Source organism: Notolepis coatsorum (assembly GCF_963971535.1).
Source record: "Notolepis coatsorum genome assembly, chromosome: 18".
Lineage (NCBI taxonomy): Eukaryota > Metazoa > Chordata > Actinopteri > Aulopiformes > Paralepididae > Notolepis > Notolepis coatsorum.
Genome location: NC_140182.1, coordinates 23,407,695 through 23,423,073, shown reverse-complemented (window position 1 = coordinate 23,423,073; position 15,379 = coordinate 23,407,695).

The window sequence follows — 15,379 nt, the reverse complement described above, 5'->3', positions numbered from 1 at the left end:
CCCATTACTACCCAGAAGCCCCGGCAATAACAACTTTCAGGAAACGGCACGCCGTCTCTCTCTCTCTCAACACCAAAGGACCCACTTTCAGAAGCAATAAAAGCCGAATGGGGCAGAGGGTGATGGCAGAAATGGAACGGGGGACAGTGTGTTGTTGTTGTTGTTGTTGCAGCTAAGGGCAGGTGACGCAAACTTTCCCTTTCAGATAGTGTCAAACAATATCAGCGTAATGTCTCTACCTCGCTCCTACGTCTCTGGCCTGCTACTCTTTAGACAAAACACCTGCGAATATTCCAGCCGCCACCTGCCCTCTAATAAGCCCACAGCTGGTTTCCAATAAGCCCACAAAATGGGGAAAAGTAGGAAAGCTGCCAAGTTCATTAGATGGCGCTTCAGCACGTGACCCGGAAAGCACTTTTCTCTCTTCTATGGAGCCTGATTCTACGCTGCCTGCCGTCTAAGCCGGAGAAGAGCTGAGTAAGGAAGTTACTAGTCTAATTTCAAGCCCAAGATTCCACTGAGCAGTCTTCTTACAGTGCTGTTCATAGTTGTTTATGGTCCAGCTGTAAAATACTTGACAGTGGTTAAAAACCCAATCGCTTAGCTCATAATTGCATGTATGATTTCTCATTTTACCATCTTTGTTTTAAAATCAGGACAGAAACTAGGAAATCTGCACATCAAGACAGGAGAATCGCTATGGAGTCCTCTAAACCACAGCAGGTGTGTTAACAGTGCTGAGGCACAATTAACTTTGATAATTTTAAGCTGCCAAAATGACATGCGACAAGACTGACAGTCTGACACTCATGATGGCGACTTAACTTTGCCTCCCTTATTACATTGTGTCATTAACTAGTTAAACTGACTACAATCTTCCTCTTTCTAGATTTGCCGGCTTGGGGTCATTTAGAGGCTGGGGGCTGACACTTACTTCTACACCCACAAATAAAATACAAAATGCTACTTGAAAATCTAAGTGAAATGTATATACGAGTATGAGTTTTAAACAAAGGTTTGATGATAGAATAGAATAGAAATACTTTTATTATCCCGTGGGAAATTTGACACTGCAAATCGCTCAACATTTAGACAGGACAGGTCACAAATTAGAATAATAACAAAATGATAACATAACATAATGATGATGATGACAAACAATATGCAATTGAACAACCCTCAAGCCAGAGTTGATTTGGGTGTTACTTGTTATTACTCGAGTTATTGTCCACAAATCATGACAAGCTGGCATAATGCAATGGGCTATTTTTTTTAGAAGGTTTGACATCAAAGGAAGTTAATTTGAGATATTTACAATTATGCTAATAATGTGATGCCTCCTAAGAGAGACGTATTGACTTTACATACAGGTCCATCTTAAACATTTGTTTCACTGCCATACCCAACTATGTAGATAATTAGTTTAACTAAGTGCTCTAAGGGGGCCAGGACGTGGAAGTTTGGCTGGATAAACTTCCAAGCAAGCAGCCCATTAACGCCAAGAGGGGCCTGCAAAAAAAGGCAAGAAAAATGGCTAAAATGGTGGGATTCAAGATGAAAGCCCCAAAGTGCTTTTGAGTTTTAGCTGTTAAAACACCGAGAAGTGATTTATTGTTGTTCCAACGGTCAAACGAGATGTTTTTTTAACCTCCTACAACAAACATCCCCACAATGGCCATCTTGAAGCTATATGCAATTGCTCGCTCAGGTCTATAAAAAAAAAAAAAAAAAAAAAAATTGTGCCTCATCTGTCTGTGTGTGATCATAAGAACTGCCTCGTTGCATACTTATAACGTGTCCTAACGTTTCGTCGGGGAGACTTTACCGTTTTCCCCCCCAATATTTACAAAGTCAAAACTCCCCGATATCACAACAACATTCGCCCCAGGTGAGCCCCGAAAAAATCTCCAAAGAGAACAAGTGCCATGGATAGCGTTAGCTCCCCGCTAGCCCGGCAGCAGGATGATAACCGGTCTGCTATGTAGCCTGCTAGCTAGTGGACCCAGTCTGGACCATCCTACTATTAGCTCACAGCTTTAGTGGCTAATGCTAGAAGCCACACATAACTGTGCTAGCCCCGATGCAACTTGCATTAAAAAGCTAAACAATAACGCAGTTGGTGGTCATGTAAAAAAAAAAAAACTGTACTTCACAAGATGCGATTTTAAACAGAAATGTAACAGAAATGTAACAGAAATGTATCCCAACAAGCTGCTGCTGCTGGTTACAAGTTAGAAGCAGCGGCCCCTGCTCCAGCTCGTCCTCCTCCAATAGCAGCACTTGGCTAGCTAGAGATATCAACACAACTCCTACAATAAAGGAGACATTGACGAGCGAAATGCATCCTCCCCGGTCGCTCTACCTGCAGTCAAACGCGGTGCAAACAGGAGGCGCATCGGCGAAGACGAGAAGATATCAAGTCAAAGTTTCCAAACAGCGAAAATGAAAGTTATGATAATAAAAAAAAAAGAGCCCAGTGTTGCACTTACTCTCCTCTCTACTCCACTTGAGCAGCAGCAGTCCTCCTCTCCTCAGAAATTAATTAAATAAATATTTACAAACAACCCACAATACCTCTCAACCGAATCCCCCGATGCCGATAATATCATATAAATAGTCAAACGTCCTCCCGTGTGTAGGACGGGATGTATCCGCACTATTTTCCCAATTTGTTTAAATACAATTTGTCCAAAAAAGAGAGAAACTGAGATACAAAACAAGAACTCTTCTTCAATCTCATTCACCACAGCCTGAGCACGACGGCTATCAATGCGCCCCAAGAGGAGGTGGAAGAAGGGGGTCGGTAAAACTATTTTCAAAACGAGGTGAGCGCCATCACTGTGCGCTAAATCCTTCGACGGATCGCTGTGTTGTTGTTAAAGTTCGTCGGATCGAGTCGATTAGCGTCGCGAGGTGCAAAGAAGAGGTGTCGAAAAGCGACCTACTTTTTGTGTCGGTGCGGCGAATTTATTTCACTTTGCCTAAGGAACAGGGGTGCTGCGCCTCCCATTGCCTAGGGAAAAAGCCCGGATGTAAACTCGGTGAAACTCATCTGGAGAGAAGTAGCACTCCTCCGGTCTCACTCCGGTCCGACGCGGCTCCGCGCCGCGAAGAAACACGCGAAGCAATGTGTTGCTGCCGCTCTGCCGCGCTGCCGCGGCCCCCATCCTGGCCACAAATAATCATCCTTTATTCCCATGAAAACACCTCATCTCCTCTGTCCGCCTACAGCGCACCCATCCGCGTTCAGTCTTTGTTTTGAAAGAGGAATACTTACTCGACGTTATTCAGTCGGTCTTCTTCAGACCAACAATATGATGATGATGTCGGACCGTTGCAACGTTATATTCTGTAATGGTGGCGGCATGGCACCAGGCGTGGTGGGCAAGCGGCCTTTCGCCAGACGCGCCATGTTTAGTATTATAGAATGGCTGCACTGGCGATGGTGACAGTACAGAGAAAAACGTGCTGCATGACAAAAAAAGAAATCGATTTTCGAAATAATTGTGAGAAACGTGACGTTATTAGCCTACTCGATTAAATGAAACCTCACACATCGACGATAGTTAAGTTCTAAAGAGTCATAGATTAGTTCTAAGCAGGAGTGGCAGACCTGACCCGGGCCATGACACTATAGGACTCGAATAATAAAATAACTAACTTATATTCAACTTGTAGGCTATAGCCTACTGTATATTCAAAAACATGTGATTTGAAGTCTTGAAGAAAACGTATAGGACTAAAATAGTATGTAGTCTAATTGGAAATTAAAACAAATCATGTAAGTAAGTGCACATACCCTGTATTTATGATGTTTCACTCTTTGAAATAGCCAACACAGCTTGGAGCCATGAAGCTGTCAACTAGCCAAATGCTAGTCTGTGCACAGCGTTGCCAGCACTTGACTATTTTAAGATCAATGCAAGCCATCCACTTAGTTGCAGTTTGCTTATATTACTTATATTACATTAACAACATCATTTACATTAGCCTCCATTTTCCTAAACATGTTTGATTGTCATAAAGGAGATTCCATCTCATAACACCATGTACTGTTTATACATTTATTTATATGTGTGACTGTATGCAAATGAAGTTACATTTCTCAAATGCTACACTATAACAAAACAAAATAATAACAGGACTCATCCTTGTCCATATGGTAACCTATCGGTTAGATGTGGTCCTGAAGATGCCGTCCAACTGAAACCAAGACCTGATATTGCTTTACATCTCAACAAATGGGAATGACCTCCCAGGTCCTCCCTATGCTGAGAGTATAATCCATAAAGTGTGTCACTCTGTGAGATCATCTGCTCACAGAGTTGGTTGACCCCCTATTAAAGGTATGACTGGCCTTTTAATGGGGTCCCATAATTCATAGCATCATTGATCTACAGCAGGGGTTGAGCACTTCTTTCAAGTTTCTTTAATAGTTGTCATACAGAAGTACAGAATACTTTTATACAAAATACTTCTTACTGTTACGCTCCAGAGACTGTGCTAGACAAGATAAGTATGAAATAAAATAGTATAGCATGTAACAATAGAAGTAAAAATAGAAGTCACAGTGTTCAGTATATACATATGTACAATGTTCGATGCAGAATAGAAGTAACTGAGTTACCATACAATATACTATGCAATATACTAATATACAATACTATATAGTGCAAAGCAGAAATGGGATGAGGTACAATTTAGGTACAATTTACAGTAAGGTGTACTGAGGTATGGGTTGTAGTGCAAATCCTTTACCAATAAATATAAAGTGTGTTTAGGTGTTCTAAAGTGTGGAGAGTGGGTGCTGCAGTGTGTTGTTTGTTTAAAGTGAGTGTGTGCGTGTGGATGTGTGTGCTGTGTGCATTTGATGGTTGTTGCATAGTGTTATTGTTCGTTGAGCAGCCTGATGGCCTGGGGATGGAAGCTTCTTCTGAGTCTTTCTGTGCTTGCCATGAGACTCTGGTATCGCTTGCCTGACCGCAGCAGTTCAAAGAGGCAGTTGTTTGGGTGGCTGGAGTCCTTGATGATTCTCTTAGCCTTACCCCTGCACCGCTTGTTGTAAATGTTCTGGAGAGTGGGAAGCCCCCCTCCAATTGTGCGTTCGGCTGAACGTGCCACTCTCTGTAGTCTGCTTCGGTCTTGTGCGGTGCTATTCCCAAACCAGGAGGTGATATTGCCAGTCAGGATGCTCTCTATTGTACATGAGTAGAAGTTCTTAAGGATCTTCTGACTGACTTGGAACTTGATTTGATATCAAATGCCATTTTTAAATGTTCTATTTAATCAGTGTTGCCATATCAACAGGTTCTGGCTGACAGGGAAATGTCTCTTATTCTTATGTCTTCTTATTTTACTGCATCTTTGTTTGGTAAGCCATCAAACAAAAGCTCTGAGCTACAGAGGAAAGCCACCTTAATATATTCTCAGGGTTTCCCCGTTTTCACAATGCAATGTGCAATGCTATAGCTTGCTTTCTATACCTGAGCACGTCATGTTTGACGGATTCAGACTCATTTTCAAGACATTCTACGAAGACCCGCCCCTACTCTTTTTCTGATTGGCTCTGAGACCCTGACAATTCTTTTTATATATCAATCAAACTAAATAACAGGCTGTGAAAGAGGTAATTTGGCATGCAGATGAGAGGACACTTCAACATTTACAAAAAAGTTCCTCTCCTGCACACCTATTGCTAGTGTGCCAGTGTTAAGCCACCGTGGTGCCAGTGTCGGCAGACGTACCTACGGTCACTGCTGGGCATTGCCAGTAGCTGTCCATCACTATACGTTTTGTTTAAGGCAAATAAGATGCACTTTGTCTCAAGTAGGCCTACATTCTCCTTGCATTTATATTTGTCCGTTATATACTTATTGTGACCCATGCATGGTTGGCTGTGCTGATGTACTGTGACTACTGTAGCCTATTAATAGTTTACTTTATACATATATATATATAATATATATACAATCTGACCGGCTATCCAATCTGACCGGCTGTCCAATCTGACCGGCTGTCCAATCTGACCGGCTATCCAATCTGAGGGGCTGCCCAATCTGACAGGCTGCCCAATCTGACTGGCTATCCAATCTGACGGGCTGCCCCACTCTGACCGGCTATCCAATCTGACGGGCTGCCCCACTCTGACCGGCTATCGGTCCAATCTGACTGGCTGTCCAATCTGACCGGCTATCCAATTTGAGGGGCTGCCCAATCTGACTGGCTATCCAATCTGACGTGCTGCCCAATCTGACAGGCTGCCCAATCTGACGGGCTGCCCCACTCTGACCGGCTATCCAATCTGACCGGCTGCCCCACTCTGACCGGCTATCCAATCTGACCGGCTGCCCCACTCTGACCGGCTATCCAATCTGACCGGCTGCCCAATCTGACCGGCTGCCCAATCTGACCGGCTATCCAATCTGACCGGCTATCCAATCTGACGGGGTCCTTTTTTCAGTTTGGTTAAATACCACTGGCTTTATCACGTCATATGTGGCTTCATGGCGATAGCGTCAATTGAAGGACTTGAACCTCAAATATATATATATATATCTTTTAAATGGGGCAACGACAACTATTTTATTTGAATGAATTTCCATCATTGTCCACTGAAATAGTATTCACCTTTTTATATCGAGGACAATACCACACAGTTCTCTGGTCGGAGGAAAGAGACATAGAAGTTTATATTGGCCTTCAGGTCTCTATACAGTGTGACTGACGATCAGCACTAAACTATGTTGAACTCTGTCAATTCAAACAGAGAACATGATTTCCACGGCCTTCAAATGTAGACAGGCAAAAAAAAAAATCAAGCTTTCTAGCTTCAAACAGCGTTCCAGGGACCCGATTCTCCTCTGAGGATCATTTATTAAAATAAAATGTGTACTTATCTGAGATTAAAAACGGAATAGTACACTATACTGCTTCCTCATTGACAATGTATTAGGAAAAAAGTGATATCTCCAATAGTAGTATAGCAATTCCATGATTTTCAGAACTTTCTAAGTGTTTAAGGGTGCTTTCACGCTTAAGTTTGATTGAAATCAGACAAATCAGAAACAAAAAAATTAAAAAAATTCCAATTGACCACGTTATAGAACAAAGTCAAGTGCATGTCAGCCAATTATTGGACACAATTCAGACTACTAATGAACATACATTATGTGAACAAACTGACAAATGTTACAAAATATTTTCTATTTATACCATAAATCTTCAACAGATTTGGTAATTGCTTATAAGATGTTATTCTGCTATGTAGAAGGTTAACCCTTTACTATCACACTAACCTGATAGTAAAGGGTTAACCTTCTGTAGTGTGGTAGTGAAAGGGTTAACCCTTTGTCGTGTGGCAGTGAAAGGGTTAACTTTATGTGTTGTCGCAGTGAAAGGGTTAACCATTTGGTAGTGTGGCAGTGAAAGGGTTAAACACTAAAAGCAAAAATTATGATCTTGGGATGGTGAGTTTGATGGGGGTGTTTGTCTCACCTTCTAAAACAAACCAAGAGGACAAGATATGTAGAAGGTTAACCCTTTACTATCACACTAACCTGATAGTAAAGGGTTAACCTTCTGTAGTGTGGTAGTGAAAGGGTTAACCCTTTGTCGTGTGGCAGTGAAAGGGTTAACTTTATGTGTTGTCGCAGTGAAAGGGTTAACCATTTGGTAGTGTGGCAGTGAAAGGGTTAAACACTAAAAGCAAAAATTATGATCTTGGGATGGTGAGTTTGATGGGGGTGTTTGTCTCACCTTCTAAAACAAACCAAGAGGACAAGATCAATGGTTCCGTTCAACCAGATAAACAAGGCAAGTGTGAAAACGCCCTGAGGTGCATTACAGAGACACTGGAAGCCTATGGCAGCAGCGAGGTGCATTACAGAGACACTGGAAGCCTATGGCAGCAGTGAGGTGCATTACAGAGACACTGGAAGCCTATGGCAGCAGTGAGGTGCATTACAGAGACACTGGAAGCCTATGGCAGCAGTGAATTGGAGCAAAATGGCTACCAAATATTTCAGTAATGTAAAAGAAAATAGAGGAGCAGTGATACCAGTATGGAGTACAGGATCAATATAGGACCAATACCAGGCTACACTATTACTACGCCAATACCAAGAATTGAATACTAGCTAAATGTTATTTGATGATAATAAAATTATGTGTATCTGTCTTGTTACATTCATAAATACAATAGGGGTTGGGATTTGATTTAGATTAAGTTAAAACTCCCTCTCAACATCAAGTCTGCCAACACTGTACAGACATGCAAGGCCTTGCTTAACCCACCTTTTCGCTCTGGATGATCACTGAGTTACTTTGCTGTTGTGTTGCGTGTCTGAGGTGTACAATGTTCTCCGTCTGCCTGGTTCCCTGTCTCCATTGTCCTGCCCATTTATTTGCATTATTCCCCCCCCCCCCCCCCCCCCCCCCGGGGCTGGGGGGGCGCATTATAAATGAAAATATCATATCATATCATATCAAAACAAAACAAAAAAGAAAACATTTGTCATTTAACCAAACAGCTCATAACAAAGATAATTCCGACCACTGCCATCAAGCCTCTTCAACTCATCCAGAACGCAGCCGCCCACCTGGTCTCAAACCTACCAAAGTCAGCCCATGTCACCCCACTTCTTAGGGACCTGCACTGGCTCCCCATTGCCGCACGAATCGGCTTCAAGGCCCTCGACCTGGCATATTGTGCGGCGAAGGGAACGGCTCCCGCCTACCTCCGGTCAATGGTCTCAAACTACACACCTGCAAGACCCCTACACTCTGCATCTTCTGGCCACCTCAGACCTACTCCTATCCGAGCTCCGGAAGGGTCATTCTCAGTCCTTGCCCGACAATGGTGGAACGAACTTCCCACCACAGTTAGGACAGCCGAAACCCGTCCAATCTTTCGCCGTTGACTAAAGACACACTTATTCAACCAATATCTGAAATAAAATTTAAAAAATAAATAAAATAAATAACCCTAACTAACCTTACTGTCATGCACTTGTCCTATACTAACCTATACGTAGCACTCAACACTTTGATGCACATTGTTACTCAGCTGATAAGAGTTGTGCCCTTCCTGATGACTTGTTGTACAGAACTTGTAAATTGCTTTGGATAAAAGTGTCAGCTAAATGACTAAATGTAAATGTAATATACAGGAATTATGAATAGTCAATTACTTTACAGTTGCTCCTTGTCTTGGAGAAGCTCTGTTTACTGTCTCAAGGGGCCCAGTTGTTCAAAAGTAATCCGATCGGATTTCGGATAACAGATTTGATAAAATCTTGAAAATGGGTTGTTCAAATGCGTTGTTCAAAAGAAAAAAAGAATTCTGAAATCGGATTGGATTACGTAATCAAATCTTGGTTTTGATCCGGATCAAACCTTCAGTATGCGTTGTTCAAAAACCTTTAGTAGGATTGGGATCACTTTGATCCAAACAATCAGGATTAAACTGATCCCAGTAGAACGGTGGATTCAGGGTGGATTTCAGTCACAAAATGTAATGAAAATGTGTATCTAATATTTGGATTATACAGTATATACATTTATTCATAAGATTTTCACTTAATTTGTTCATCTGCTAATGATCAAATATATAAAGTAGACATTATGCTACGTATTCAGCCTTTCAGTACAGCAAATTCAAAAGATTTTGGCCTCATAAAATAATCCCCCAAACAGCTGTCAGTATTGAACACAAATTATAAACTGTCACTTATCACTGTATATTAATCACACTGACAGTCATCAGTCATTTGACTTTGACTTGTGTTCAATTAAGGCAATCATAACCAAGGCCTATAAGTGATGAACTATGTTCACTACACCAAAGCGATGGAACCATGGACTCAAAAGGCCCTAATTTCACTGTTGCCTGCGCTACTAGAGGGTGTTAGGTGCCATTTTGACTCAATAGTAGGGAGCTTTAGTTCTGCTAAGGGTGGAGAACCAACAAAAAGAAAAATTATATTTGGGTAGAAATCACCCAGAATGTGAATGCCATGGGGTCTGGCCAGAAGAGGACCACAGAGCAAGTGAAAGCTAGATGGAAGAATCTTAGGACCAGGGCAACAAAGGACCATGCTGAAGCCAAAAACACCCAAACAGGCAACAAGCCCTTTAACTGGTTCCCGGCCAACCACGGACATGTCCGTGTTTCGGATCCAACGCTAGAGGGCCAACCACGGACATGTCCGTGGCAAGGTTGTTTTGGCTTTTATTCCATTTTAATAACTTACTCAATGTCACCGAGCGGCACTGCAGAAGTACCCTACTCTTAGAATTCTGAAAAGTGCATTACCGGCCAGATCCTCGTAGGGGCGCTGTCTCGATAATGCAGTGTTCCCTGTGGCAGAACGGTGCTTTATTTTTCTTGACTTCCAATGGAGTTTCCTGTTAGCCCGAATCTATATGTGTAGCCTGTAGCTTGGAATACCTTTTGCGACGCCGAATTCACTATGTAGTAAAGGAATATATCATCATCAAATGGACATATCGATCTACCAGATGGCGATCGATAACTGGGAAATCCTTTTGGGGATCCAACCGGCCCATGGTAAGATCTTTTTCACGTAAATTACATGCTGATCAGGCCTTGTTATCATAGCCAACCAGGCGATCAGCGAATGTGGCTACTGAGGCTAACGCCGTTATTGGTAATCAATAATCAGAAACTACGTCCCCCGCCCCTGGACCATCATACCGATCATATGCAGTTTGATTTTTAGCTCTAGCTTCTCTATAGCCGAAATGCCATTGGATTTAACGTTACTAGCTTATCGCCCTGTATCTCGCCTTCCAGGAAATATACCAGCCCAAATCCCATATAACGCTTATACTCAAGATGCTATCAAATGGGAACGTATTGATGAAAAAATTATTTCTTTAAGCCATTTTGAAGGGACGGTTTATGGTCTCAATTGACAATGAGAATGGACATATAGCAATACTATAAAGTATAGATTTTGCTCTACAAACAGCCTCACGAACTATGCAAGTCTGTTTTGAAATGCTGGCCGAGAGTGATATTAGATGGCCCCCAATGGCCCCGAATGGTGACATGCATTATAAATGTCATTTTTCAGTCTCTAGCATTGTATTATAGTAATAGGAGTTAGTATCAATGTGTTTTAGTGTCTAAATACCATATTGGCGGATTGATCTGATTCAGCTCAGACCATTTCCTGCTCCAGTAAATTAGGCCATCCTGATTTGAAGGCCTGAGTGACGTCACTCAGGCTCTGGGTAGCGGACAGTGATGTGATTGGCTCTGTGGTTGTAGCTAATGCCCGCCCACAATCTACCTAGACTGACTACACAGCGAGTGGAAACCACTTCCTCATACTGCGGCAGAGTGAAACCCACCTCTGCATGCACTCTGGAGGGAGAGAGAGAGAGAGCATTCGGGAGCACTTGGGGGGGGGGGGGGGGGGACCTGCCGAACGGGAGAGTGAAAGAAAGAAAAAAAGGGAGGGAGAGAGGGGGCCTTATCAATAACGGCCTGTCTTTTTTTTCTCTCTCTCCCCCCCCCCCCCCCCTCTCTATCTCTCTCTGTCTACCAGTCGCAGACTGTGTGGACTGACTGTCACTCAAAGTGCTTATGGGCGGAGCCAGGCCATAACAGCCTGAAATCCTGAGGATGAAAAATTATGGTTTTGAGTACTTGATTAGAAATATAAAACAATGCTTTTTTTGGGAAAAAAACTTACAGATGTCTTCAATAGACTCACAGGAATTGTGTAAAGTTGCCCATATAGTGCTAGGAATAGCAATGCATGTCCCCTTTAAGAGGGGTGATTACACATGTGTGGTACTTGACATTATTGGAGGTGAGAAGTCACAAACTCTGCATGGGATTCAAGGTGTTGTAGGGGATGGTGAGCCTGCGATTGGAGAGTAAAGTGAGCCAGTTCCTCCTGATCCAGAGGACACATTTATTTAGGATCTCAGCCCCATCATTACTTTCAAGATTAAATTTTTTTACATAAACATACACAAATCTAAACTATTTTAATGTTGCTGTGGGACAAAGTGAGACTAGCCTCCAATCAAATGCCATGTATGTAGATATTATAATTACTATGTTTATATAGTGGATCATACAAATACAATAGATGTTTTGGAACTTTTGATATGTATTGCCCCTTAACAGGCCACAACTGGGCAACATTGAATTATGCTTGTTAAGCACTATACCAAAAATAAATAACATATATACTGATTGATTGAACATTTTAATTAACAGATTGCAGAATGGGTACAGTACAGTAAGGCTCAATACTTTCGTCTTGTTTACATCAGGGTCCCCCATTTTCAATTCATGACATTTATGACACAACATACAGATATAAGAATCTAATCTAATCATCTAAACTAATCTAATCATGACATTTAAGACATGCATGACATACAGATATAATATATTATATTATCTCTGAGCACCAGACTGTGCTATTAAACCAGGAAGTGCAGCACTATGTTGATAAGGCTGTCAGCAGTAGAGCCACTACTGCAGTGCCTTGCGCTGCAACACAACAAGAGTGAACAAAAAACACTCATGGACCCGTGGTCTGTCGTTGACTGCTCGCTTGTGTTGTTCGTTGGATTCGTTTTAGATTATTTGGGCTCGCCAAACAAACTATCAAAACGTACACTACACGGACCCGCGGTCTCACGCTGACTGAGTCGCTTGTGTTGTCGCGCTGTGTGTCAGACTCTGGATGCTTTAGTTTAGACACCCGCCCACCTCTACCTCTGATTGGCTTACCATGACATTGTACTCAACCTCAGCCAATCGCGCACTGCCCACTAACCAGGAAGAACAGTATGCCTCTCGGCGCAGAGATCTGTCTGATGAAAGAAACAGGTTCAGGGGGAGCTCCCGTAGCTAACCGCGTATCTCGGCGCTATTTCGGCGTCGGGGACAACCGTGCTCGTCACGGATCTGGGGTACACGAGTTCGATTCCCGGACCCGCCGTATTTTCTCAGTGTCTTCCCCTACTCTACATCCTATTCAACCTGTTTCTGTCGGTCATGCTTGACCAGAAAAAGCGATAAACGCTAAAAAATTAAGTTTAAAAAAAAAAGAAAAAGAAAGAAAGAAACAGGTTCAATCATAGTAACGCGCCGCATTTTTTGGCAGTAACGGTAACGGCGTTATTAAGATTGGAAGAGTAATCCGTTAGATTACTCGTTACTGAAAAAACTAACGCCGTTAGTTATAACGCCGTTATTCCCATCACTGCATTTAGGTAACATTAATGAACAACTACAGTATGTAAGTAGTAAACCTATTATTATTTTTTATTCCAATCGATCATCATGATCATATTACGGAGCGCTCACTGCGTTCGAGAGAGAGAGAGAGAGGGAGAGAAAGAGAGGGAGAGAGAGAGATAGAGAGGGAGAGAGAGACTCACATTTTCGTATATCCTGACATTACACACACTTCTGCAGTCCCTCCCGCCGTCCCTCTCTCTCTCTATCTATCTCTCTCCCTCTCTCTCCTTCCCTCTCCTCGCTAGTTCTCTGCCTGTCAAACCCCGTTTGAGGAAGTGTCGGGTTACACTATGCCTACGTCCCGTCACACACGCAGTCAAGTTTGTGTATGTGTGTGTCCCCGACGAGGAAGAGAGATGGCGCACACACATTAGACACACTTCTGCAGTCCCTCCCGCCGTCCCTCTCTCTCTCTCTCTCTCTCTATCTCTCTCTCTCTCTCTCTCTCTCTCTCTCTCTCTCTCTCTCTCTCTCTCTCCTCTCGCTCGTTCTCTGCCTGTGAAAACCTGTTTGAGGAAGTGTCGGGTTACACTGCACTACAACCATAGAGGGGGCGTTACTGCAGATCAATGCTATGTCGACGTCACAGAAACCGTCAAATCAGAACAGTTTAGTTGAGTGAGGGAAGATCTCGTGAACTCGAGACTAGACTGATGAGTCAATATGGTAATTAGAGACACAGACCCATTGATACTAACCTGTATTACTATAAAACCATGCTAAACACAGAAAAAAGGCATTTATAATGCATGTCCCCTTTAAATCAACTTTCCAGCCCCTGTCAACTGTCAAATGATGTCAACTGTCAACCTGAATTAACATTCAGTATTCAATATGGTCTGTTATTAACATTCAGTATTCAATATTGTCTGATTCAATATTAACATTCAGTATTCAAGTAGAACAGCTAGCTAGCCGTTGTGGACACTCACCTTTCCACAGCAAAACGGTAGGCAAGGCACCTTGGTTGAGAAATGCAGGTTTCAGTCTATGTGTTGTAGGATAGACAGTCTATCTATCCCGTCACAATGAGATCTTCTTCTTCTTCTTCTTCTTCTTTAGAATTTCCGGCAGTGTAGACGCATCGTTCACAAGAGAATTGTTGAATATATATATAACACAAATGTTCTAGAATGTGCTATTATGACATCATACTGTGACATCACAAATGTTCTCGAATGTTCTATTATGACATCATACTGTGACATCACACATTTTCTAGAATGTTCTATTATGACAACATACTGTGACATCTCAACGGAACATGTTTGAGTCCATTTGAATAATATAAATAATATGTATGGTATGGCTGTCCCCGAAGCCTGTTTTTGGGATTCAAACTTCATCAGGGTTCTTCGAACGGACGTTCGAACCTTTGTTTTTAATTTTTTTTTTTTATTAAAATAAAATAATTTTATAATTTTTTTTTTATATCCTCAAACTAAATCCTCAATTTGTATAAAGTGATTCAAACTTCGTCAGGGTTTTTTGAACGCACGTTTGAACCTTCGTTTTTAATAAAAAATAAAATAAAATAAATTATTCTATTTTTTTTATAAATTCTTTTTTAAATTTGTTTTATATCCTCAAACTAAATCCTCAATTTGAATAAAGTGATTAATCTGATTAAATGGGTATTTTTTCTTTTATTATTTTGTTAGTGATGTAATCAAAAATAACACTTGGAACAAAAAAAACTATAATATACGATTGGTAAACACTCTGATTAACCAAAACACTTAAAAGAAAACAGGTAATTAACATTACATATCTCTTGTTGTGGAATTAACACATTATGCATACTTTTGACAATAAATAAAATTAGAATTTGTTCTTACTTGCTTGCCTGGGTAAATAAAGGTTATAGAAATGTAAAAAAAAAAAAAAATTGAAAACCGATACCGATATTTTCCGATATCACATTTTAATGCCAATATCGGTAGGCCGATAATATCGGACATCCCTAATTATAATAATATGTGGTTGGCACTTCTTTATCGTTGCTATTGTAGATAACTGCATGGCAATTCTAGAGTTAATACATGTAAATCTTTTTATTCATTGATAACCCAAAAGAAAACATTATCT